The sequence below is a fragment of the Triturus cristatus genome, chromosome 12, assembly GCF_964204655.1.
Source record: "Triturus cristatus chromosome 12, aTriCri1.1, whole genome shotgun sequence".
NCBI lineage: Eukaryota > Metazoa > Chordata > Amphibia > Caudata > Salamandridae > Triturus > Triturus cristatus.
The window spans coordinates 727569467-727595059 of NC_140595.1; the positions used below are offsets into that span (position 1 = coordinate 727569467).

Genomic DNA, 25593 nt, shown 5'->3' on the forward strand with positions numbered 1-25593 from the left:
CATTTCAGTTTTATAAATAGGTGGCTTATTTTTGTGTCACTATTGCCTCTCCACATATTTGTTATCGCTACCTCTTTCATGTCTTTGCTACACCTCATTCCTACTTTAGCACTGGTGTAAACGCTTCAAATTATTATACCGTTGCTCTCTCATTCATACCTGCGCATGCACTTGAAAGTTACTTTACCAATAAAAGACGCAAAGAGAGAAATAGAACAAAAGTGCTGGCTGGATTGGCAAACACACTTCATAAAACTGCATTTTCTTTTTTATTCTCCCCCGTGTTACATGCTTAACCTCCCCATGTGTAATTTCTCTTAACCTGCTGTCCCAGGAAGAGAATTTCATGTACAGGCTCTTTCTGTGTTTTTTTCCCTAGTCTGTCTTTCCCATTTCTTAGCTGTGTAACTGTTCCTTTACGCGCTCTATTTAAACGCCATCAATCTCATTTGAGCTCCTTGCTCCCGCTTCTGTTTTCTCCACCTCTCATACTGCCAGTTCTCTCTTTCTCTGTGGTTGGTGGCTACTTTCCTGAGCTTCCGAAGCCACGTGGTTCCTGCATCTTGTTGTCAGACTTGAATTGGAAAAGGAACTATATTAACAAGCCTTTACCACTCACACACGGCGGAAGTTTATACTTTAATTCAGTGAGCTAAGAAAACCGTGTTGTGGGTCCCCTACGAGCCATTGTGCTTGCTTCATCATCATTTGGCACCAGTCATTAGCCGCAGCTCTGCTAATGAGCCACTGAGGTCAGTTTCAATATTTACTCAAAAACATAACCATGCAGCCCACCCCTCAACTGTGTATTTATCTTGCTTTTCTGCTGTTCGTGTGATTAGCTGGGAGGAGCTCACGGCGACATCCTCCCTATAAAAGTGTAGATGGATCACTCTCTAACTCTTTCTTGCTTCACATACAAATGGCTTGAAAGGTGCAGGGAAGATGCAGGTCTCATAGACAGAATAGAAGGCCTGTGCCAGGTGGGTTTCTCTGCATTGGTGTCCCATCACAGGTCCGCAAGTGTAATGTGTGATCTTTGACTCGTGGCATTTCACAAGCAGGCGGCCAGGAAACGGTTTCAGCCTATCAACCACTGAGGAGACGCAGCCTCTGAATGAGGAATGAGGAAGCAATGAATACATCCAGCCTATCACAGGAACAGCCCTGAGTGTTCCGAATTATAAATTCTCCATGTCACTGTATGTCGTTGAGCCCAAGTAGCTCGCCGTGATCGTATAGTGGTTAGTACTCTGCGTTGTGGCCGCAGCAACCTCGGTTCGAATCCGAGTCACGGCATTGTGGTTGGCAATGTCACGGCAGTTGGGTGTTAATTTTACAGAATTAGCAAATGTACCAGTGGTTTTTGTAAAATGTCTATTAAAAACAGATCCTTTCAAATATTTAAACCATCTAACAACAAATGATTTAAACTCGCATGATTATAAGCTGTAGCTATAATGTATTTACTTACATAAATTATCGTTCTTGAACCTATTGGGGGTGGAGGGGGAGCGGAGCTCACCCCCCAGGTGCAGTTGAGTGACCTGTGTTGTGGCTCTCTAGAGGGAAGGCACAAATTTTGCTGTCACCCAGCCCAATCCAGACGTGTATTGGGGCCAGGTTTCAGGCAAATAGAGCAGTAAGTGCAGAGACATGTTCACTCTCTAAAAGTGGCATTTCTAAAATAGTAAAGTTAAATCCAACCTCACCAGTAAGTAGGATTTTCAATAAATAAATAAAGCTACTCCTCTCCGATATGGAATTACCAAATAAAAAGTATAGGGGAATACACAGAGCTAACCTATGAGAGGGGTAGACCTCACAGTAGTGAAAAATGAAATAGACTGTTTGGTACTTACAGGACACGCGAACCACCAAAGTACATATCTTATTTTTTACTTACATAGCATCATGCACCTAGGACTACCTAGGGCCTACCTTAGGTGTAAATTATATGTAATAAAAGGGGAGTTTAAGGCTTGGCAAGTAGGCTGGGACTCCCCTGGGAGACCCCTGAGTCTATGCCCAGAACCATAACTCTGCCAGTCGAGTACTTACCTAAAAGCCGATAACTCACTTTTCTTCCATAGGCTAACATTGAGTGGTTTCACTTGGAAATTCTTCTAAGTGGTGTGGAGTTTTGGAACTTTAAAATATTCATCTAAAATCAGCCGAACAACGAATTCTGATTTACTCACCTGTTATCAGGAGAGACCTCAGTGCTGCATCTTGGAGCTCAGTACTGACCCTGAAAAGTAATTTTAACCGTACTTACCAGTAACTCGAATTTCCTTCCATGGGATATCATTGCCTGCTTTTTGCTGAAAATTTTCTAAGTGTCGATTTTTGAAACTTACAAATATTCTTTAAAAATCGTACCAACTGTGAAAACGTAATTGTTTACCTGTTTTAGATAGATGTCCCAGTACTGAGCCTAGGAGCCCAGCACTGGATTACAAAAGTAACGAGAACGTACTTTACCCGTAACTTGAATTTTCTTCCATAGGAAACCATTGACTGTTTTTCTGTGAAATTTCTTCTAAGTGTCGATTTTGCAAACATGTAAATATTCCTTAAAAATCGCCTGTATAACTTAAACGCAGTTTCTCAACTGCTTACAGGTGCTACAGTAGTGCTGGATCTAGGATCCAACACTGACCTAGAAAACGTAACCATAACCCCACTTACCTGCTAAGTGAATTTCCTTCCATAGGATAACATTGGTAATTTGATCAGCAAAAGTTTCTAAGTGTCAACTTTTAAAATAGCAAAATATTGCTTAAAAATCACAACAGTAACTAAAACGAATTTACTCACTTGTTTCCAAGAACAGTCCCAGGACTGAATCTAGGATCCAGTCCTGGATTTAGAAAAGTAATCCTGAAAGTAATTAATTGCATATAACTTAAAATTCCCATTGAGCTCAATGTATTGTTGTGATTCAAATTGTGTTGCCTATTGCAATAAACTGTAACTATGACCTGCAAAAGTCAATTGCCTATTGCAAAGTATTTAACTAAAGCATCTCATTCTGAGAAAGTATATTTTGATACCTATTGTTGGTTCTAAAATAAAACAACAATATCTTTTGTATGCAAACCAATGGCCTAGAGTTCAGTTCTTGAGTGTGTGAGACCATTTGCTGACTGAGTGTGTACAACAAATGTTTTACACTGTACTCTGATACTGCCTTACTGCTCGGCAAGCTACCACTTTAGAGAGTAAGGTTATATCTAACTTTAGCCTCTGCCAAACCTCTGGGGACTGGGGACTCTGTGCACACTGTACCTATTTGGGAACAGTATATACAGAGCCACTTTCTCACAGTAGTGATAAAGTGATTAGAGTCCTACGGCCAACATAAAGATACAGCAAAACGTGAGGTGAAAAGCAAAAAGGTTGCTGGTAGGCCACCTTAAGGATGCCAGGTCTAACAAAAACTGAACTAAGGATAACATGAGTAAAACATCAGGTTTCTCTACTGCATTTGGTGAGACAAGTGGGCCTTCTTTTATCTTCCATTCAAGCAATCTTTGACAGACCCCTTTATTATAGAGCTTTTCAAGGATTAAAGATAAGGCACTTACAAAGGAGTCCCAAATAATCAGAGATGGTTGACTTCTGTAATATGGGTCGTAGACTAAAAGCAGCACAAAAACAGAGTGCAACAGGGTCCAAAAAACTTGAGTGCCACAAGAGAGTTTGAATGCAAGCGTATCCTTTTACAGATCCAGAGATATACTCATGCAATTTTTATTTTTAGGACAGAACGTGCAATATGAAAAAAACATTGTTTTTAAAAAGCGCATTGCAGAATATCAGTACTTTGATGTGGGAAAACTTCAAAACTTTCAAACAAAATATTTGTAGGCAGCTTACAGCAAGTTGTTGTGGCCGAGTGGTTAAGGCGATGGACTAGAAATCCATTGGGGTATCCCCGCGCAGGTTCGAATCCTTCCAACAACGAGAATCTTTTTATTATCGGCTACAATTTCAGAAGTTAACCTTTAGTATTTCTTCCATTTCAGTTTTATAAATAGGTGGCTTATTTTTGTGTCACTATTGCCTCTCCACATATTTGTTATCGCTACCTCTTTCATGTCTTTGCTACACCTCATTCCTACTTTAGCACTGGTGTAAACGCTTCAAATTATTATACCGTTGCTCTCTCATTCATACCTGCGCATGCACTTGAAAGTTACTTTACCAATAAAAGATGCAAAGAGAGAAATAGAACAAAAGTGCTGGCTGGATTGGCAAACACACTTCATAAAACTGCATTTTCTTTTTTATTCTCCCCCGTGTTACATGCTTAACCTCCCCATGTGTAATTTCTCTTAACCTGCTGTCCCAGGAAGAGAATTTCATGTACAGGCTCTTTCTGTGTTTTTTTCCCTAGTCTGTCTTTCCCATTTCTTAGCTGTGTAACTGTTCCTTTACGCGCTCTATTTAAACGCCATCAATCTCATTTGAGCTCCTTGCTCCCGCTTCTGTTTTCTCCACCTCTCATACTGCCAGTTCTCTCTTTCTCTGTGGTTGGTGGCTACTTTCCTGAGCTTCCGAAGCCACGTGGTTCCTGCATCTTGTTGTCAGACTTGAATTGGAAAAGGAACTATATTAACAAGCCTTTACCACTCACACACGGCGGAAGTTTATACTTTAATTCAGTGAGCTAAGAAAACCGTGTTGTGGGTCCCCTACGAGCCATTGTGCTTGCTTCATCATCATTTGGCACCAGTCATTAGCCGCAGCTCTGCTAATGAGCCACTGAGGTCAGTTTCAATATTTACTCAAAAACATAACCATGCAGCCCACCCCTCAACTGTGTATTTATCTTGCTTTTCTGCTGTTCGTGTGATTAGCTGGGAGGAGCTCACGGCGACATCCTCCCTATAAAAGTGTAGATGGATCACTCTCTAACTCTTTCTTGCTTCACATACAAATGGCTTGAAAGGTGCAGGGAAGATGCAGGTCTAATAGACAGAATAGAAGGCCTGTGCCAGGTGGGTTTCTCTGCATTGGTGTCCCATCACAGGTCCGCAAGTGTAATGTGTGATCTTTGACTCCTGGCATTTCACAAGCAGGCGGCCAGGAAACGGTTTCCGCTTATCAACCACTGAGGAGACGCAGCCTCTGAATGAGGAATGAGGAAGCAATGAATACATCCAGCCTATCACAGGAACAGCCCTGAGTGTTCCGAATTATGTAAATTCTCCATGTCATTGTATGTCGTTGAGCCCAAGTAGCTCGCCGTGATCGTATAGTGGTTAGTACTCTGCGTTGTGGCCGCAGCAACCTCGGTTCGAATCCGAGTCACGGCATTGTGGTTGGCAATGTCACGGCAGTTGGGTGTTAATTTTACAGAATAAGCAAATGTACCAGTGGTTTTTGTAAAATGTCTATTAAAAACAGATCCTTTCAAATATTTAAACCATCTAACAACAAATGATTTAAACTCGCATGATTATAAGCTGTAGCTATAATGTATTTACTTACATAAATTATCGTTCTTGAACCTATTGGGGGTGGAGGGGGAGCGGAGCTCACCCCCCAGGTGCAGTTGAGTGACCTGTGTTGTGGCTCTCTAGAGGGAAGGCACAAATTTTGCTGTCACCCAGCCCAATCCAGACGTGTATTGGGGCCATGTTTCAGGCAAATAGAGCAGTAAGTGCAGAGACATGTTCACTCTCTAAAAGTGGCATTTCTAAAATAGTAAAGTTAAATCCAACCTCACCAGTAAGTAGGATTTTCAATAAATAAATAAAGCTACTCCTCTCCGATATGGAATTACCAAATAAAAAGTATAGGGGAATACACAGAGCTAACCTATGAGAGGGGTAGACCTCACAGTAGTGAAAAATGAAATAGACTGTTTGGTACTTACAGGACACGTGAACCACCAAAGTACATATCTCATTTTTTACTTACATAGCATCATGCACCTAGGACTACCTAGGGCCTACCTTAGGTGTAAATTATATGTAATAAAAGGGGAGTTTAAGGCTTGGCAAGTAGGCTGGGACTCCCCTGGGAGACCCCTGAGTCTATGCCCAGAACCATAACTCTGCCAGTCGAGTACTTACCTAAAAGCCGATAACTCACTTTTCTTCCATAGGCTACCATTGAGTGGTTTCACTTGGAAATTCTTCTAAGTGGTGTGGAGTTTTGGAACTTTAAAATATTCATCTAAAATCAGCCGAACAACGAATTCTGATTTACTCACCTGTTATCAGGAGAGACCTCAGTGCTGCATCTTGGAGCTCAGTACTGACCCTGAAAAGTAATTTTAACCGTACTTACCAGTAACTCGAATTTCCTTCCATGGGATATCATTGCCTGCTTTTTGCTGAAAATTTTCTAAGTGTCGATTTTTGAAACTTACAAATATTCTTTAAAAATCGTACCAACTGTGAAAACGTAATTGTTTACCTGTTTTAGATAGATGTCCCAGTACTGAGCCTAGGAGCCCAGCACTGGATTACAAAAGTAACGAGAACGTACTTTACCCGTAACTTGAATTTTCTTCCATAGGAAACCATTGACTGTTTTTCTGTGAAATTTCTTCTAAGTGTCGATTTTGCAAACATGTAAATATTCCTTAAAAATCGCCTGTATAACTTAAACGCAGTTTCTCAACTGCTTACAGGTGGTACAGTAGTGCTGGATCTAGGATCCAACACTGACCTAGAAAAAGTAACCATAACCCCACTTACCTGCTAAGTGAATTTCCTTCCATAGGATAACATTGGTAATTTGATCAGCAAAAGTTTCTAAGTGTCAACTTTTAAAATAGCAAAATATTGCTTAAAAATCACAACAGTAACTAAAACGAATTTACTCACTTGTTTCCAAGAACTGTCCCAGGACTGAATCTAGGATCCAGTCCTGGATTTAGAAAAGTAATCCTGAAAGTAATTAATTGCATATAACTTAAAATTCCCATTGAGCTCAATGTATTATTGTGATTCAAATTGCGTTGCCTATTGCAATAAACTGTAACTATGACCTGCAAAAGTCAATTGCCTATTGCAAAGTATTTAACTAAAGCATCTCATTCTGAGAAAGTATATTTTGATACCTATTGTTGGTTCTAAAATAAAACAACAATATCTTTTGTATGCAAACCAATGGCCTAGAGTTCAGTTCTTGAGTGTGTGAGACCATTTGCTGACTGAGTGTGTACAACAAATGTTTTACACTGTACTCTGATACTGCCTTACTGCTCGGCAAGCTACCACTTTAGAGAGTAAGGTTATATCTAACTTTAGCCTCTGCCAAACCTCTGGGGACTGGGGACTCTGTGCACACTGTACCTATTTGGGAACAGTATATACAGAGCCACTTTCTCACAGTAGTGATAAAGTGATTAGAGTCCTAAGGCCAACATAAAGATACAGCAAAACGTGAGGTGAAAAGCAAAAAGGTTGCTGGTAGGCCACCTTAAGGATGCCAGGTCTAACAAACACTGAACTAAGGATAACATGAGTAAAACATCAGGTTTCTCTACTGCATTTGGTGAGACAAGTGGGCCTTCTTTTATCTTCCATTCAAGCAATCTTTGACAGACCCCTTTATTATAGAGCTTTTCAAGGATTAAAGATAAGGCACTTACAAAGGAGTCCCAAATACTCAGAGATGGTTGACTTCTGTAATATGGGTCGTAGACTAAAAGCAGCGCAAAAACAGAGTGCAACAGGGTCCAAAAAACTTGAGTGCCACAAGAGAGTTTGAATGCAAGCGTATCCTTTTACAGATCCAGAGATATACTCATGCAATTTTTGTTTTTAGGACAGAACATGCATGATGAAAAAAACATTGTTTTTAAAAAGCGCATTGCAGAATATCAGTACTTTGATGTGGGAAAACTTCAAAACTTTCAAACAAAATATTTGTAGGCAGCTTACAGCAAGTTGTTGTGGCCGAGTGGTTAAGGCGATGGACTAGAAATCCATTGGGGTATCCCCGCGCAGGTTCGAATCCTGCCAACAACGAGAATCTTTTTATTATCGGCTACAATTTCAGAAGTTAACCTTTAGTATTTCTTCCATTTCAGTTTTATAAATAGGTGGCTTATTTTTGTGTCACTATTGCCTCTCCACATATTTGTTATCGCTACCTCTTTCATGTCTTTGCTACACCTCATTCCTACTTTAGCACTGGTGTAAACGCTTCAAATTATTATACCGTTGCTCTCTCATTCATACCTACGCATGCACTTGAAAGTTACTTTACCAATAAAAGACGCAAAGAGAGAAATAGAACAAAAGTGCTGGCTGGATTGGCAAACACACTTCATAAAACTGCATTTTCTTTTTTATTCTCCCCCGTGTTACATGCTTAACCTCCCCATGTGTAATTTCTCTTAACCTGCTGTCCCAGGAAGAGAATTTCATGTACAGGCTCTTTCTGTGTTTTTTTCCCTAGTCTGTCTTTCCCATTTCTTAGCTGTGTAACTGTTCCTTTACGCGCTCTATTTAAACGCCATCAATCTCATTTGAGCTCCTTGCTCCCGCTTCTGTTTTCTCCACCTCTCATACTGCCAGTTCTCTCTTTCTCTGTGGTTGGTGGCTACTTTCCTGAGCTTCCGAAGCCACGTGGTTCCTGCCTCTTGTTGTCAGACTTGAATTGGAAAAGGAACCATATTAACAAGCCTTTACCACTCACACACGGCGGAAGTTTATACTTTAATTCAGTGAGCTAAGAAAAGCGTGTTGTGGGTCCCCTACGAGCCATGGTGCTTGCTTCATCATGATTTGGCACCAGTCATTAGCCGCAGCTCTGCTAATGAGCCACTGAGGTCAGTTTCAATATTTACTCAAAAACATAACCATGCAGCCCACCCCTCAACTGTGTATTTATCTTGCTTTTCTGCTGTTCGTGTGATTAGCTGGGAGGAGATCACGGCGACATCCTCCCTATAAAAGTGTAGATGGATCACTCTCTAACTCTTTCTTGCTTCACATACAAATGGCTTGAAAGGTGCAGGGAAGATGCAGGTCTCATAGACAGAATAGAAGGCCTGTGCCAGGTGGGTTTCTCTGCATTGGTGTCCCATCACAGGTCCGCAAGTGTAATGTGTGATCTTTGACTCCTGGCATTTCACAAGCAGGCGGCCAGGAAACGGTTTCAGCCTATCAACCACTGAGGAGACGCAGCCTCTGAATGAGGAATGAGGAAGCAATGAATACATCCAGCCTATCACAGGAACAGCCCTGAGTGTTCCGAATTATAAATTCTCCATGTCACTGTATGTCGTTGAGCCCAAGTAGCTCGCCGTGATCGTATAGTGGTTAGTACTCTGCGTTGTGGCCGCAGCAACCTCGGTTCGAATCCGAGTCACGGCATTGTGGTTGGCAATGTCACGGCAGTTGGGTGTTAATTTTACAGAATTAGCAAATGTACCAGTGGTTTTTGTAAAATGTCTATTAAAAACAGATCCTTTCAAATATTTAAACCATCTAACAACAAATGATTTAAACTCGCATGATTATAAGCTGTAGCTATAATGTATTTACTTACATAAATTATCGTTCTTGAACCTATTGGGGGTGGAGGGGGAGCGGAGCTCACCCCCCAGGTGCAGTTGAGTGACCTGTGTTGTGGCTCTCTAGAGGGAAGGCACACATTTTGCTGTCACCCAGCCCAATCCAGACGTGTATTGGGGCCAGGTTTCAGGCAAATAGAGCAGTAAGTGCAGAGACATGTTCACTCTCTAAAAGTGGCATTTCTAAAATAGTAAAGTTAAATCCAACCTCACCAGTAAGTAGGATTTTCAATAAATAAATAAAGCTACTCCTCTCCGATATGGAATTACCAAATAAAAGTATAGGGGAATACACAGAGCTAACCTATGAGAGGGGTAGACCTCACAGTAGTGAAAAATGAAATAGACTGTTTGGTACTTACAGGACACGCGAACCACCAAAGTACATATCTTATTTTTTACTTACATAGCATCATGCACCTAGGACTACCTAGGGCCTACCTTAGGTGTAAATTATATGTAATAAAAGGGGAGTTTAAGGCTTGGCAAGTAGGCTGGGACTCCCCTGGGAGACCCCTGAGTCTATGCCCAGAACCATAACTCTGCCAGTCGAGTACTTACCTAAAAGCCGATAACTCACTTTTCTTCCATAGGCTAACATTGAGTGGTTTCACTTGGAAATTCTTCTAAGTGGTGTGGAGTTTTGGAACTTTAAAATATTCATCTAAAATCAGCCGAACAACGAATTCTGATTTACTCACCTGTTATCAGGAGAGACCTCAGTGCTGCATCTTGGAGCTCAGTACTGACCCTGAAAAGTAATTTTAACCGTACTTACCAGTAACTCGAATTTCCTTCCATGGGATATCATTGCCTGCTTTTTGCTGAAAATTTTCTAAGTGTCGATTTTTGAAACTTACAAATATTCTTTAAAAATCGTACCAACTGTGAAAACGTAATTGTTTACCTGTTTTAGATAGATGTCCCAGTACTGAGCCTAGGAGCCCAGCACTGGATTACAAAAGTAACGAGAACGTACTTTACCCGTAACCTGAATTTTCTTCCATAGGAAACCATTGACTGTTTTTCTGTGAAATTTCTTCTAAGTGTCGATTTTGCAAACATGTAAATATTCCTTAAAAATCGCCTGTATAACTTAAACGCAGTTTCTCAACTGCTTACAGGTGGTACAGTAGTGCTGGATCTAGGATCCAACACTGACCTAGAAAAAGTAACCATAACCCCTCTTACCTGCTAAGTGAATTTCCTTCCATAGGATAACATTGGTAATTTGATCAGCAAAAGTTTCTAAGTGTCAACTTTTAAAATAGCAAAATATTGCTTAAAAATCACAACAGTAACTAAAACGAATTTACTCACTTGTTTCCAAGAACTGTCCCAGGACTGAATCTAGGATCCAGTCCTGGATTTAGAAAAGTAATCCTGAAAGTAATTAATTGCATATAACTTAAAATTCCCATTGAGCTCAATGTATTATTGTGATTCAAATTGCGTTGCCTATTGCAATAAACTGTAACTATGACCTGCAAAAGTCAATTGCCTATTGCAAAGTATTTAACTAAAGCATCTCATTCTGAGAAAGTATATTTTGATACCTATTGTTGGTTCTAAAATAAAACAACAATATCTTTTGTATGCAAACCAATGGCCTAGAGTTCAGTTCTTGAGTGTGTGAGACCATTTGCTGACTGAGTGTGTACAACAAATGTTTTACACTGTACTCTGATACTGCCTTACTGCTCGGCAAGCTACCACTTTAGAGAGTAAGGTTATATCTAACTTTAGCCTCTGCCAAACCTCTGGGGACTGGGGACTCTGTGCACACTGTACCTATTTGGGAACAGTATATACAGAGCCACTTTCTCACAGTAGTGATAAAGTGATTAGAGTCCTAAGGCCAACATAAAGATACAGCAAAACGTGAGGTGAAAAGCAAAAAGGTTGCTGGTAGGCCACCTTAAGGATGCCAGGTCTAACAAACACTGAACTAAGGATAACATGAGTAAAACATCAGGTTTCTCTACTGCATTTGGTGAGACAAGTGGGCCTTCTTTTATCTTCCATTCAAGCAATCTTTGACAGACCCCTTTATTATAGAGCTTTTCAAGGATTAAAGATAAGGCACTTACAAAGGAGTCCCAAATACTCAGAGATGGTTGACTTCTGTAATATGGGTCGTAGACTAAAAGCAGCGCAAAAACAGAGTGCAACAGGGTCCAAAAAACTTGAGTGCCACAAGAGAGTTTGAATGCAAGCGTATCCTTTTACAGATCCAGCGATATACTCATGCAATTTTTGTTTTTAGGACAGAACATGCATGATGAAAAAAACATTGTTTTTAAAAAGCGCATTGCAGAATATCAGTACTTTGATGTGGGAAAACTTCAAAACTTTCAAACAAAATATTTGTAGGCAGCTTACAGCAAGTTGTTGTAGCCGAGTGGTTAAGGCGATGGACTAGAAATCCATTGGGGTATCCCCGCGCAGGTTCGAATCCTGCCAACAACGAGAATCTTTTTATTATCGGCTACAATTTCAGAAGTTAACCTTTAGTATTTCTTCCATTTCAGTTTTATAAATAGGTGGCTTATTTTTGTGTCACTATTGCCTCTCCACATATTTGTTATCGCTACCTCTTTCATGTCTTTGCTACACCTCATTCCTACTTTAGCACTGGTGTAAACGCTTCAAATTATTATACCGTTGCTCTCTCATTCATACCTGCGCATGCACTTGAAAGTTACTTTACCAATAAAAGACGCAAAGAGAGAAATAGAACAAAAGTGCTGGCTGGATTGGCAAACACACTTCATAAAACTGCATTTTCTTTTTTATTCTCCCCCGTGTTACATGCTTAACCTCCCCATGTGTAATTTCTCTTAACCTGCTGTCCCAGGAAGAGAATTTCATGTACAGGCTCTTTCTGTGTTTTTTTCCCTAGTCTGTCTTTCCCATTTCTTAGCTGTGTAACTGTTCCTTTACGCGCTCTATTTAAACGCCATCAATCTCATTTGAGCTCCTTGCTCCCGCTTCTGTTTTCTCCACCTCTCATACTGCCAGTTCTCTCTTTCTCTGTGGTTGGTGGCTACTTTCCTGAGCTTCCGAAGCCACGTGGTTCCTGCCTCTTGTTGTCAGACTTGAATTGGAAAAGGAACTATATTAACAAGCCTTTACCACTCACACACGGCGGAAGTTTATACTTTAATTCAGTGAGCTAAGAAAAGCGTGTTGTGGGTCCCCTACGAGCCATGGTGCTTGCTTCATCATGATTTGGCACCAGTCATTAGCCGCAGCTCTGCTAATGAGCCACTGAGGTCAGTTTCAATATTTACTCAAAAACATAACCATGCAGCCCACCCCTCAACTGTGTATTTATCTTGCTTTTCTGCTGTTCGTGTGATTAGCTGGGAGGAGCTCACGGCGACATCCTCCCTATAAAAGTGTAGATGGATCACTCTCTAACTCTTTCTTGCTTCACATACAAATGGCTTGAAAGGTGCAGGGAAGATGCAGGTCTAATAGACAGAATAGAAGGTCTGTGCCAGGTGGGTTTCTCTGCATTGGTGTCCCATCACAGGTCCGCAAGTGTCATGTGTGATCTTTGACTCCTGGCATTTCACAAGCAGGCGGCCAGGAAACGGTTTCAGCCTATCAACCACTGAGGAGACGCAGCCTCTGAATGAGGAATGAGGAAGCAATGAATACATCCAGCCTATCACAGGAACAGCCCTGAGTGTTCCGAATTATAAATTCTCCATGTCACTGTATGTCGTTGAGCCCAAGTAGCTCGCCGTGATCGTATAGTGGTTAGTACTCTGCGTTGTGGCCGCAGCAACCTCGGTTCGAATCCGAGTCACGGCATTGTGGTTGGCAATGTCACGGCAGTTGGGTGTTAATTTTACAGAATTAGCAAATGTACCAGTGGTTTTTGTAAAATGTCTATTAAAAACAGATCCTTTCAAATATTTAAACCATCTAACAACAAATGATTTAAACTCGCATGATTATAAGCTGTAGCTATAATGTATTTACTTACTTAAATTATCGTTCTTGAACCTATTGGGGGTGGAGGGGGAGCGGAGCTCACCCCCCAGGTGCAGTTGAGTGACCTGTGTTGTGGCTCTCTAGAGGGAAGGCACACATTTTGCTGTCACCCAGCCCAATCCAGACGTGTATTGGGGCCAGGTTTCAGGCAAATAGAGCAGTAAGTGCAGAGACATGTTCACTCTCTAAAAGTGGCATTTCTAAAATAGTAAAGTTAAATCCAACCTCACCAGTAAGTAGGATTTTCAATAAATAAATAAAGCTACTCCTCTCCGATATGGAATTACCAAATAAAAAGTATAGGGGAATACACAGAGCTAACCTATGAGAGGGGTAGACCTCACAGTAGTGAAAAATGAAATAGACTGTTTGGTACTTACAGGACACGCGAACCACCAAAGTACATATCTTATTTTTTACTTACATAGCATCTTGCACCTAGGACTACCTAGGGCCTACCTTAGGTGTAAATTATATGTAATAAAAGGGGAGTTTAAGGCTTGGCAAGTAGGCTGGGACTCCCCTGGGAGACCCCTGAGTCTATGCCCAGAACCATAACTCTGCCAGTCGAGAACTTACCTAAAAGCCGATAACTCACTTTTCTTCCATAGGCTAACATTGAGTGGTTTCACTTGGAAATTCTTCTAAGTGGTGTGGAGTTTTGGAACTTTAAAATATTCATCTAAAATCAGCCGAACAACGAATTCTGATTTACTCACCTGTTATCAGGAGAGACCTCAGTGCTGCATCTTGGAGCTCAGTACTGACCCTGAAAAGTAATTTTAACCGTACTTACCAGTAACTCGAATTTCCTTCCATGGGATATCATTGCCTGCTTTTTGCTGAAAATTTTCTAAGTGTCGATTTTTGAAACTTACAAATATTCTTTAAAAATCGTACCAACTGTGAAAACGTAATTGTTTACCTGTTTTAGATAGATGTCCCAGTACTGAGCCTAGGAGCCCAGCACTGTATTACAAAAGTAACGAGAACGTACTTTACCCGTAACTTGAATTTTCTTCCATAGGAAACCATTGACTGTTTTTCTGTGAAATTTCTTCTAAGTGTCGATTTTTGCAAACATGTAAATATTCCTTAAAAATCGCCTGTATAACTTAAACGCAGTTTCTTAACTGCTTACAGGTGGTACAGTAGTGCTGGATCTAGGATCCAACACTGACCTAGAAAAAGTAACCATAACCCCACTTACCTGCTAAGTGAATTTCCTTCCATAGGATAACATTGGTAATTTGATCAGCAAAAGTTTCTAAGTGTCAACTTTTAAAATAGCAAAATATTGCTTAAAAATCACAACAGTAACTAAAACGAATTTACTCACTTGTTTCCAAGAACTGTCCCAGGACTGAATCTAGGATCCAGTCCTGGATTTAGAAAAGTAATCCTGAAAGTAATTAATTGAATATAACTTAAAATTCCCATTGAGCTCAATGTATTGTTGTGATTCAAATTGCGTTGCCTATTGCAATAAACTGTAACTATGACCTGCAAAAGTCAATTGCCTATTGCAAAGTATTTAACTAAAGCATCTCATTCTGAGAAAGTATATTTTGATACCTATTGTTGGTTCTAAAATAAAACAACAATATCTTTTGTATGCAAACCAATGGCCTAGAGTTCAGTTCTTGAGTGTGTGAGACCATTTGCTGACTGAGTGTGTACAACAAATGTTTTACACTGTACTCTGATACTGCCTTACTGCTCGGCAAGCTACTACTTTAGAGAGTAAGGTTATATCTAACTTTAGCCTCTGCCAAACCTCTGGGGACTGGGGACTCTGTGCACACTGTACCTATTTGGGAACAGTATATACAGAGCCACTTTCTCACAGTAGTGATAAAGTGATTAGAGTCCTAAGGCCAACATAAAGATACAGCAAAACGTGAGGTGAAAAGCAAAAAGGTTGCTGGTAGGCCACCTTAAGGATGCCAGGTCTAACAAACACTGAACTAAGGATAACATGAGTAAAACATCAGGTTTCTCTACTGCATTTGGTGAGACAAGTGGGCCTTCTTTTATCTTCCATTCAAGCAATCTTTGACAGACCCCTTTATTATAGAGCTTTTCAAGGATTAAAGATAAGGCACTTACAAAGGAGTCCCAAATACTCAGAGATGGTTGACTTCTGTAATATGGGTAGTAGACTAAAAGCAGCGCAAAAACAGAGTGCAACAGGGTCCAAAAAACTTGAGTGCCACAAGAGAGTTTGAATGCAAGCGTATCCTTTTACAGATCCAGAGATATACTCATGCAATTTTTGTTTTTAGGACAGAACATGCATGATGAAAAAAACATTGTTTTTAAAAAGCGCATTGCAGAATATCAGTACTTTGATGTGGGAAAACTTCAAAACTTTCAAACAAAATATTTGAAGGCAGCTTACAGCAAGTTGTTGTGGCCGAGTGGTTAAGGCGATGGACTAGAAATCCATTGGGGTATCCCCGCGCAGGTTCGAATCCTGCCAACAACGAGAATCTTTTTATTATCGGCTACAATTTCAGAAGTTAACCTTTAGTATTTCTTCCATTTCAGTTTTATAAATAGGTGGCTTATTTTTGTGTCACTATTGCCTCTCCACATATTTGTTATCGCTACCTCTTTCATGTCTTTGCTACACCTCATTCCTACTTTAGCACTGGTGTAAACGCTTCAAATTATTATACCGTTGCTCTCTCATTCATACCTGCGCATGCACTTGAAAGTTACTTTACCAATAAAAGACGCAAAGAGAGAAATAGAACAAAAGTGCTGGCTGGATTGGCAAACACACTTCATAAAACTGCATTTTCTTTTTTATTCTCCCCCGTGTTACATGCTTAACCTCCCCATGTGTAATTTCTCTTAACCTGCTGTCCCAGGAAGAGAATTTCATGTACAGGCTCTTTCTGTGTTTTTTTCCCTAGTCTGTCTTTCCCATTTCTTAGCTGTGTAACTGTTCCTTTACGCGCTCTATTTAAACGCCATCAATCTCATTTGAGCTCCTTGCTCCCGCTTCTGTTTTCTCCACCTCTCATACTGCCAGTTCTCTCTTTCTCTGTGGTTGGTGGCTACTTTCCTGAGCTTCCGAAGCCACGTGGTTCCTGCCTCTTGTTGTCAGACTTGAACTGGAAAAGGAACTATATTAACAAGCCTTTACCACTCACACACGGCGGAAGTTTATACTTTAATTCAGTGAGCTAAGAAAAGCGTGTTGTGGGTCCCCTACGAGCCATGGTGCTTGCTTCATCATGATTTGGCACCAGTCATTAGCCGCAGCTCTGCTAATGAGCCACTGAGGTCAGTTTCAATATTTACTCAAAAACATAACCATGCAGCCCACCCCTCAACTGTGTATTTATCTTGCTTTTCTGCTGTTCGTGTGATTAGCTGGGAGGAGCTCACGGCGACATCCTCCCGTGTAGATGGATCACTCTCTAACTCTTTCTTGCTTCACATACAAATGGCTTGAAAGGTGCAGGGAAGATGCAGGTCTAATAGACAGAATAGAAGGTCTGTGCCAGGTGGGTTTCTCTGCATTGGTGTCCCATCACAGGTCCGCAAGTGTAATGTGTGATCTTTGACTCCTGGCATTTCACAAGCAGGCGGCCAGGAAACGGTTTCAGCCTATCAACCACTGAGGAGACGCAGCCTCTGAATGAGGAATGAGGAAGCAATGAATACATCCAGCCTATCACAGGAACAGCCCTGAGTGTTCCGAATTATAAATTCTCCATGTCACTGTATGTCGTTGAGCCCAAGTAGCTCGCCGTGATCGTATAGTGGTTAGTACTCTGCGTTGTGGCCGCAGCAACCTCGGTTCGAATCCGAGTCACGGCATTGTGGTTGGCAATGTCACGGCAGTTGGGTGTTAATTTTACAGAATTAGCAAATGTACCAGTGGTTTTTGTAAAATGTCTATTAAAAACAGATCCTTTCAAATATTTAAACCATCTAACAACAAATGATTTAAACTCGCATGATTATAAGCTGTAGATATAATGTATTTACTTACATAAATTATCGTTCTTGAACCTATTGGGGGTGGAGGGGGAGCGGAGCTCACCCCCCAGGTGCAGTTGAGTGACCTGTGTTGTGGCTCTCTAGAGGGAAGGCACAAATTTTGCTGTCACCCAGCCCAATCCAGACGTGTATTGGGGCCAGGTTTCAGGCAATTAGAGCAGTAAGTGCAGAGACATGTTCACTCTCTAAAAGTGGCATTTCTAAAATAGTAAAGTTAAATCCAACCTCACCAGTAAGTAGGATTTTCAATAAATAAATAAAGCTACTCCTCTCCGATATGGAATAACCAAATAAAAAGTATAGGGGAATACACAGAGCTAACCTATGAGAGGGGTAGACCTCACAGTAGTGAAAAATGAAATAGACTGTTTGGTACTTACAGGACACGCGAACCACCAAAGTACATATCTTATTTTTTACTTACATAGCATCATGCACCTAGGACTACCTAGGGCCTACCTTAGGTGTAAATTATATGTAATAAAAGGGGAGTTTAAGGCTTGGCAAGTAGGCTGGGACTCCCCTGGGAGACCCCTGAGTCTATGCCCAGAACCATAACTCTGCCAGTCGAGTACTTACCTAAAAGCCGATAACTCACTTTTCTTCCATAGGCTAACATTGAGTGGTTTCACTTGGAAATTCTTCTAAGTGGTGTGGAGTTTTGGAACTTTAAAATATTCATCTAAAATCAGCCGAACAACGAATTCTGATTTACTCACCTGTTATCAGGAGAGACCTCAGTGCTGCATCTTGGAGCTCAGTACTGACCCTGAAAAGTAATTTTAACCGTACTTACCAGTAACACGAATTTCCTTCCATGGGATATCATTGCCTGCTTTTTGCTGAAAATTTTCTAAGTGTCGATTTTTGAAACTTACAAATATTCTTTAAAAATCGTACCAACTGTGAAAACGTAATTGTTTACCTGTTTTAGATAGATGTCCCAGTACTGAGCCTAGGAGCCCAGCACTGGATTACAAAAGTAACGAGAACGTACTTTACCCGTAACTTGAATTTTCTTCCATAGGAAACCATTGACTGTTTTTCTGTGAAATTTCTTCTAAGTGTCGATTTTGCAAACATGTAAATATTCCTTAAAAATCGCCTGTATAACTTAAACGCAGTTTCTCAACTGCTTACAGGTGGTACAGTAGTGCTGGATCTAGGATCCAACACTGACCTAGAAAACGTAACCATAACCCCACTTACCTGCTAAGTGAATTTCCTTCCATAGGATAACATTGGTAATTTGATCAGCAAAAGTTTCTAAGTGTCAACTTTTAAAATAGCAAAATATTGCTTAAAAATCACAACAGTAACTAAAACGAATTTACTCACTTGTTTCCAAGAACTGTCCCAGGACTGAATCTAGGATCCAGTCCTGGATTTAGAAAAGTAATCCTGAAAGTAATTAATTGCATATAACTTAAAATTCCCATTGAGCTCAATGTATTATTGTGATTCAAATTGTGTTGCCTATTGCAATAAACTGTAACTATGACCTGCAAAAGTCAATTGCCTATTGCAAAGTATTTAACTAAAGCATCTCATTCTGAGAAAGTATATTTTGATACCTATTGTTGGTTCTAAAATAAAACAACAATATCTTTTATATGCAAACCAATGGCCTAGAGTTCAGTTCTTGAGTGTGTGAGACCATTTGCTGACTGAGTGTGTACAACAAATGTTTTACACTGTACTCTGATACTGCCTTACTGCTCGGCAAGCTACCACTTTAGAGAGTAAGGTTATATCTAACTTTAGCCTCTGCCAAACCTCTGGGGACTGGGGACTCTGTGCACACTGTACCTATTTGGGAACAGTATATACAGAGCCACTTTCTCACAGTAGTGATAAAGTGATTAGAGTCCTACGGCCAACATAAAGATACAGCAAAACGTGAGGTGAAAAGCAAAAAGGTTGCTGGTAGGCCACCTTAAGGATGCCAGGTCTAACAAAAACTGAACTAAGGATAACATGAGTAAAACATCAGGTTTCTCTACTGCATTTGGTGAGACAAGTGGGCCTTCTTTTATCTTCCATTCAAGCAATCTTTGACAGACCCCTTTATTATAGAGCTTTTCAAAGATTAAAGATAAGGCACTTACAAAGGAGTCCCAAATAATCAGAGATGGTTGACTTCTGTAATATGGGTCGTAGACTAAAAGCAGCACAAAAACAGAGTGCAACAGGGTCCAAAAAACTTGAGTGCCACAAGAGAGTTTGAATGCAAGTGTATCCTTTTACAGATCCAGAGATATACTCATGCAATTTTTATTTTTAGGACAGAACGTGCATGATGAAAAAAACATTGTTTTTAAAAAGCGCATTGCAGAATATCAGTACTTTGATGTGGGAAAACTTCAAAACTTTCAAACAAAATATTTGTAGGCAGCTTACAGCAAGTTGTTGTGGGCGAGTGGTTAAGGCGATGGACTAGAAATCCATTGGGGTATCCCCGCGCAGGTTCGAATCCTGCCAACAACGAGAATCTTTTTATTATCGGCTACAATTTCAGAAGTTAACCTTTAGTATTTCTTCCATTTCAGTTTTATAAATAGGTGGCTTATTTTTGTGTCACTATTGCCTCTCCACATATTTGTTATCGCTACCTCTTTCATGTCTTTGCTACACCTCATTCCTACTTTAGCACTGGTGTAAACGCTTCAAATTATTATACCGTTGCTCTCTCATTCATACCTGCGCATGCACTTGAAAGTTACTTTACCAATAAAAGACGCAAAGAGAGAAATAGAACAAAAGTGCTGGCTGGATTGGCAAACACACTTCATAAAACTGCATTTTCTTTTTTTATTCTCCCCCGTGTTACATGCTTAACCTCCCCATGTGTAATTTCTCTTAACCTGCTGTCCCAGGAAGAGAATTTCATCTACAGGCTCTTTCTGTGTTTTTTTCCCTAGTCTGTCTTTCCCATTTCTTAGCTGTGTAACTGTTCCTTTACGCGCTCTATTTAAACGCCATCAATCTCATTTGAGCTCCTTGCTCCCGCTTCTGTTTTCTCCACCTCTCATACTGCCAGTTCTCTCTTTCTCTGTGGTTGGTGGCTACTTTCCTGAGCTTCCGAAGCCACGTGGTTCCTGCCTCTTGTTGTCAGACTTGAATTGGAAAAGGAACTATATTAACAAGCCTTTACCACTCACACACGGCGGAAGTTTATACTTTAATTCAGTGAGCTAAGAAAAGCGTGTTGTGGGTCCCCTACGAGCCATGGTGCTTGCTTCATCATGATTTGGCACCAGTCATTAGCCGCAGCTCTGCTAATGAGCCACTGAGGTCAGTTTCAATATTTACTCAAAAACATAACCATGCAGCCCACCCCTCAACTGTGTATTTATCTTGCTTTTCTGCTGTTCGTGTGATTAGCTGGGAGGAGCTCACGGCGACATCCTCCCTATAAAAGTGTAGATGGATCACTCTCTAACTCTTTCTTGCTTCACATACAAATGGCTTGAAAGGTGCAGGGAAGATGCAGGTCTAATAGACAGAATAGAAGGTCTGTGCCAGGTGGGTTTCTCTGCATTGGTGTCCCATCACAGGTCCGCAAGTGTAATGTGTGATCTTTGACTCCTGGCATTTCACAAGCAGGCGGCCAGGAAACGGTTTCAGCCTATCAACCACTGAGGAGACGCAGCCTCTGAATGAGGAATGAGGAAGCAATGAATACATCCAGACTATCACAGGAACAGCCCTGAGTGTTCCGAATTATAAATTCTCCATGTCACTGTATGTCGTTGAGCCCAAGTAGCTCGCCGTGATCGTATAGTGGTTAGTACTCTGCGTTGTGGCCGCAGCAACCTCGGTTCGAATCCGAGTCACAGCATTGTGGTTGGCAATGTCACGGCAGTTGGGTGTTAATTTTACAGAATTAGCAAATGTACCAGTGGTTTTTGTAAAATGTCTATTAAAAACAGATCCTTTCAAATATTTAAACCATCTAACAACAAATGATTTAAACTCGCATGATTATAAGCTGTAGCTATAATGTATTTACTTACATAAATTATCGTTCTTGAACCTATTGGGGGTGGAGGGGAAGCGGAGCTCACCCCCCAGGTGCAGTTGAGTGACCTGTGTTGTGGCTCTCTAGAGGGAAGGCACAAATTTTGCTGTCACCCAGCCCAATCCAGACGTGTATTGGGGCGAGGTTTCAGGCAAATAGAGCAGTAAGTGCAGAGACATGTTCACTCTCTAAAAGTGGCATTTCTAAAATAGTAAAGTTAAATCCAACCTCACCAGTAAGTAGGATTTTTAATAAATAAATAAAGCTACTCCTCTCCGATATGGAATTACCAAATAAAAAGTATAGGGGAATACACAGAGCTAACCTATGAGAGGGGTAGACCTCACAGTAGTGAAAAATGAAATAGACTGTTTGGTACTTACAGGACACGCGAACCACCAAAGTGCATATCTTATTTTTTACTTATATAGCATCATGCACCTAGGACTACCTAGGGCCTACCTTAGGTGTAAATTATATGTAATAAAAGGGGAGTTTAAGGCTTGGCAAGTAGGCTGGGACTCCCCTGGGAGACCCCTGAGTCTATGCCCAGAACCATAACTCTGCCAGTCGAGTACTTACCTAAATGCCGATAACTCACTTTTCTTCCATAGGCTAACATTGAGTGGTTTCACTTGGAAATTCTTCTAAGTGGTGTGGAGTTTTGGAACTTTAAAATATTCATCTAAAATCAGCCGAACAACGAATTCTGATTTACTCACCTGTTATCAGGAGAGACCTCAGTGCTGCATCTTGGAGCTCAGTACTGACCCTGAAAAGTAATTTTAACCGTACTTACCAGTAACACGAATTTCCTTCCATGGGATATCATTGCCTGCTTTTTGCTGAAAATTTTCTAAGTGTCGATTTTTGAAACTTACAAATATTCTTTAAAAATCGTACCAACTGTGAAAACGTAATTGTTTACCTGTTTTAGATAGATGTCCCAGTACTGAGCCTAGGAGCCCAGCACTGGATTACAAAAGTAACGAGAACGTACTTTACCCGTAACTTGAATTTTCTTCCATAGGAAACCATTGACTGTTTTTCTGTGAAATTTCTTCTAAGTGTCGATTTTGCAAACATGTAAATATTCCTTAAAAATCGCCTGTATAACTTAAACGCAGTTTCTCAACTGCTTACAGGTGGTACAGTAGTGCTGGATCTAGGATCCAACACTGACCTAGAAAACGTAACCATAACCCCACTTACCTGCTAAGTGAATTTCCTTCCATAGGATAACATTGGTAATTTGATCAGCAAAAGTTTCTAAGTGTCAACTTTTAAAATAGCAAAATATTGCTTAAAAATCACAACAGTAACTAAAACGAATTTACTCACTTGTTTCCAAGAACTGTCCCAGGACTGAATCTAGGATCCAGTCCTGGATTTAGAAAAGTAATCCTGAAAGTAATTAATTGCATATAACTTAAAATTCCCATTGAGCTCAATGTATTATTGTGATTCAAATTGTGTTGCCTATTGCAATAAACTGTAACTATGACCTGCAAAAGTCAATTGCCTATTGCAAAGTATTTAACTAAAGCATCTCATTCTGAGAAAGTATATTTTGATACCTATTGTTCTTTCTAAAATAAAACAACAATATCTTTTGTATGCAAACCAATGGCCTAGAGTTCAGTTCTTGAGTGTGTGAGACCATTTGCTGACTGAGTGTGTACAACAAATGTTTTACACTGTACTCTGATACTGCCTTACTGCTCGGCAAGCTACCACTTTAGAGAGTAAGGTTATATCTAACTTTAGCCTCTGCCAAACCTCTGGGGACTGGGGACTCTGTGCACACTGTACCTATTTGGGAACAGTATATACAGAGCCACTTTCTCACAGTAGTGATAAAGTGATTAGAGTCCTACGGCCAACATAAAGATACAGCAAAACGTGAGGTGAAAAGCAAAAAGGTTGCTGGTAGGCCACCTTAAGGATGCCAGGTCTAACAAAAACTGAACTAAGGATAACATGAGTAAAACATCAGGTTTCTCTACTGCATTTGGTGAGACAAGTGGGCCTTCTTTTATCTTCCATTCAAGCAATCTTTGACAGACCCCTTTATTATAGAGCTTTTCAAGGATTAAAGATAAGGCACTTACAAAGGAGTCCCAAATAATCAGAGATGGTTGACTTCTGTAATATGGGTCGTAGACTAAAAGCAGCACAAAAACAGAGTGCAACAGGGTCCAAAAAACTTGAGTGCCACAAGAGAGTTTGAATGCAAGTGTATCCTTTTACAGATCCAAAGATATACTCATGCAATTTTTATTTTTAGGACAGAACGTGCATGATGAAAAAAACATTGTTTTTAAAAAGCGCATTGCAGAATATCAGTACTTTGATGTGGGAAAACTTCAAAACTTTCAAACAAAATATTTGTAGGCAGCTTACAGCAAGTTGTTGTGGCCGAGTGGTTAAGGCGATGGACTAGAAATCCATTGGGGTATCCCCGCGCAGGTTCGAATCCTGCCAACAACGAGAATCTTTTTATTATCGGCTACAATTTCAGAAGTTAACCTTTAGTATTTCTTCCATTTCAGTTTTATAAATAGGTGGCTTATTTTTGTGTCACTATTGCCTCTCCACATATTTGTTATCGCTACCTCTTTCATGTCTTTGCTACACCTCATTCCTACTTTAGCACTGGTGTAAACGCTTCAAATTATTATACCGTTGCTCTCTCATTCATACCTGCGCATGCACTTGAAAGTTACTTTACCAATAAAAGACGCAAAGAGAGAAATAGAACAAAAGTGCTGGCTGGATTGGCAAACACACTTCATAAAACTGCATTTTCTTTTTTATTCTCCCCCGTGTTACATGCTTAACCTCCCCATGTGTAATTTCTCTTAACCTGCTGTCCCAGGAAGAGAATTTCATCTACAGGCTCTTTCTGTGTTTTTTTCCCTAGTCTGTCTTTCCCATTTCTTAGCTGTGTAACTGTTCCTTTACGCGCTCTATTTAAACGCCATCAATCTCATTTGAGCTCCTTGCTCCCGCTTCTGTTTTCTCCACCTCTCATACTGCCAGTTCTCTCTTTCTCTGTGGTTGGTGGCTACTTTCCTGAGCTTCCGAAGCCACGTGGTTCCTGCCTCTTGTTGTCAGACTTGAATTGGAAAAGGAACTATATTAACAAGCCTTTACCACTCACACACGGCGGAAGTTTATACTTTAATTCAGTGAGCTAAGAAAAGCGTGTTGTGGGTCCCCTACGAGCCATGGTGCTTGCTTCATCATGATTTGGCACCAGTCATTAGCCGCAGCTCTGCTAATGAGCCACTGAGGTCAGTTTCAATATTTACTCAAAAACATAACCATGCAGCCCACCCCTCAACTGTGTATTTATCTTGCTTTTCTGCTGTTCGTGTGATTAGCTGGGAGGAGCTCACGGCGACATCCTCCCTATAAAAGTGTAGATGGATCACTCTCTAACTCTTTCTTGCTTCACATACAAATGGCTTGAAAGGTGCAGGGAAGATGCAGGTCTAATAGACAGAATAGAAGGTCTGTGCCAGGTGGGTTTCTCTGCATTGGTGTCCCATCACAGGTCCGCAAGTGTAATGTGTGATCTTTGACTCCTGGCATTTCACAAGCAGGCGGCCAGGAAACGGTTTCAGCCTATCAACCACTGAGGAGACGCAGCCTCTGAATGAGGAATGAGGAAGCAATGAATACATCCAGACTATCACAGGAACAGCCCTGAGTGTTCCGAATTATAAATTCTCCATGTCACTGTATGTTGTTGAGCCCAAGTAGCTCGCCGTGATCGTATAGTGGTTAGTACTCTGCGTTGTGGCCGCAGCAACCTCGGTTCGAATCCGAGTCACAGCATTGTGGTTGGCAATGTCACGGCAGTAGGTTGTTAATTTTACAGAATTAGCAAATGTACCAGTGGTTTTTGTAAAATGTCTATTAAAAACAGATCCTTTCAAATATTTAAACCATCTAACAACAAATGATTTAAACTCGCATGATTATAAGCTGTAGCTAT

The 25593-nt window shown here is 40.6% G+C and overlaps 11 non-coding genes across 11 annotated transcripts; all 11 read left to right on the top strand.

Moving 5' to 3' along the window:
• Positions 1-1227: 1227 nt before the first annotated feature.
• Positions 1228-1299, top strand: TRNAH-GUG (transfer RNA histidin (anticodon GUG)). Its single transcript has one exon. It is a non-coding gene; the product is annotated as a tRNA-His (tRNA).
• A 2588-nt stretch (positions 1300-3887) lies between these two features.
• TRNAS-AGA (transfer RNA serine (anticodon AGA)) lies at positions 3888-3969 on the top strand. The gene has a single exon. It is a non-coding gene; the product is annotated as a tRNA-Ser (tRNA).
• A 1283-nt stretch (positions 3970-5252) lies between these two features.
• TRNAH-GUG (transfer RNA histidin (anticodon GUG)) lies at positions 5253-5324 on the top strand. The gene has a single exon. It is a non-coding gene; the product is annotated as a tRNA-His (tRNA).
• A 2588-nt stretch (positions 5325-7912) lies between these two features.
• TRNAS-AGA (transfer RNA serine (anticodon AGA)) lies at positions 7913-7994 on the top strand. Its single transcript has one exon. It is a non-coding gene; the product is annotated as a tRNA-Ser (tRNA).
• Positions 7995-9275: 1281 nt separating this feature from the next.
• On the top strand, positions 9276-9347 carry TRNAH-GUG (transfer RNA histidin (anticodon GUG)). Its single transcript has one exon. It is a non-coding gene; the product is annotated as a tRNA-His (tRNA).
• A 2587-nt stretch (positions 9348-11934) lies between these two features.
• Positions 11935-12016, top strand: TRNAS-AGA (transfer RNA serine (anticodon AGA)). The gene has a single exon. It is a non-coding gene; the product is annotated as a tRNA-Ser (tRNA).
• Positions 12017-13297: 1281 nt separating this feature from the next.
• Positions 13298-13369, top strand: TRNAH-GUG (transfer RNA histidin (anticodon GUG)). Its single transcript has one exon. It is a non-coding gene; the product is annotated as a tRNA-His (tRNA).
• A 2589-nt stretch (positions 13370-15958) lies between these two features.
• TRNAS-AGA (transfer RNA serine (anticodon AGA)) lies at positions 15959-16040 on the top strand. Its single transcript has one exon. It is a non-coding gene; the product is annotated as a tRNA-Ser (tRNA).
• Positions 16041-17314: 1274 nt separating this feature from the next.
• TRNAH-GUG (transfer RNA histidin (anticodon GUG)) lies at positions 17315-17386 on the top strand. Its single transcript has one exon. It is a non-coding gene; the product is annotated as a tRNA-His (tRNA).
• A 2588-nt stretch (positions 17387-19974) lies between these two features.
• Positions 19975-20056, top strand: TRNAS-AGA (transfer RNA serine (anticodon AGA)). Its single transcript has one exon. It is a non-coding gene; the product is annotated as a tRNA-Ser (tRNA).
• Positions 20057-23998: 3942 nt separating this feature from the next.
• TRNAS-AGA (transfer RNA serine (anticodon AGA)) lies at positions 23999-24080 on the top strand. Its single transcript has one exon. It is a non-coding gene; the product is annotated as a tRNA-Ser (tRNA).
• Positions 24081-25593: the final 1513 nt, after the last annotated feature.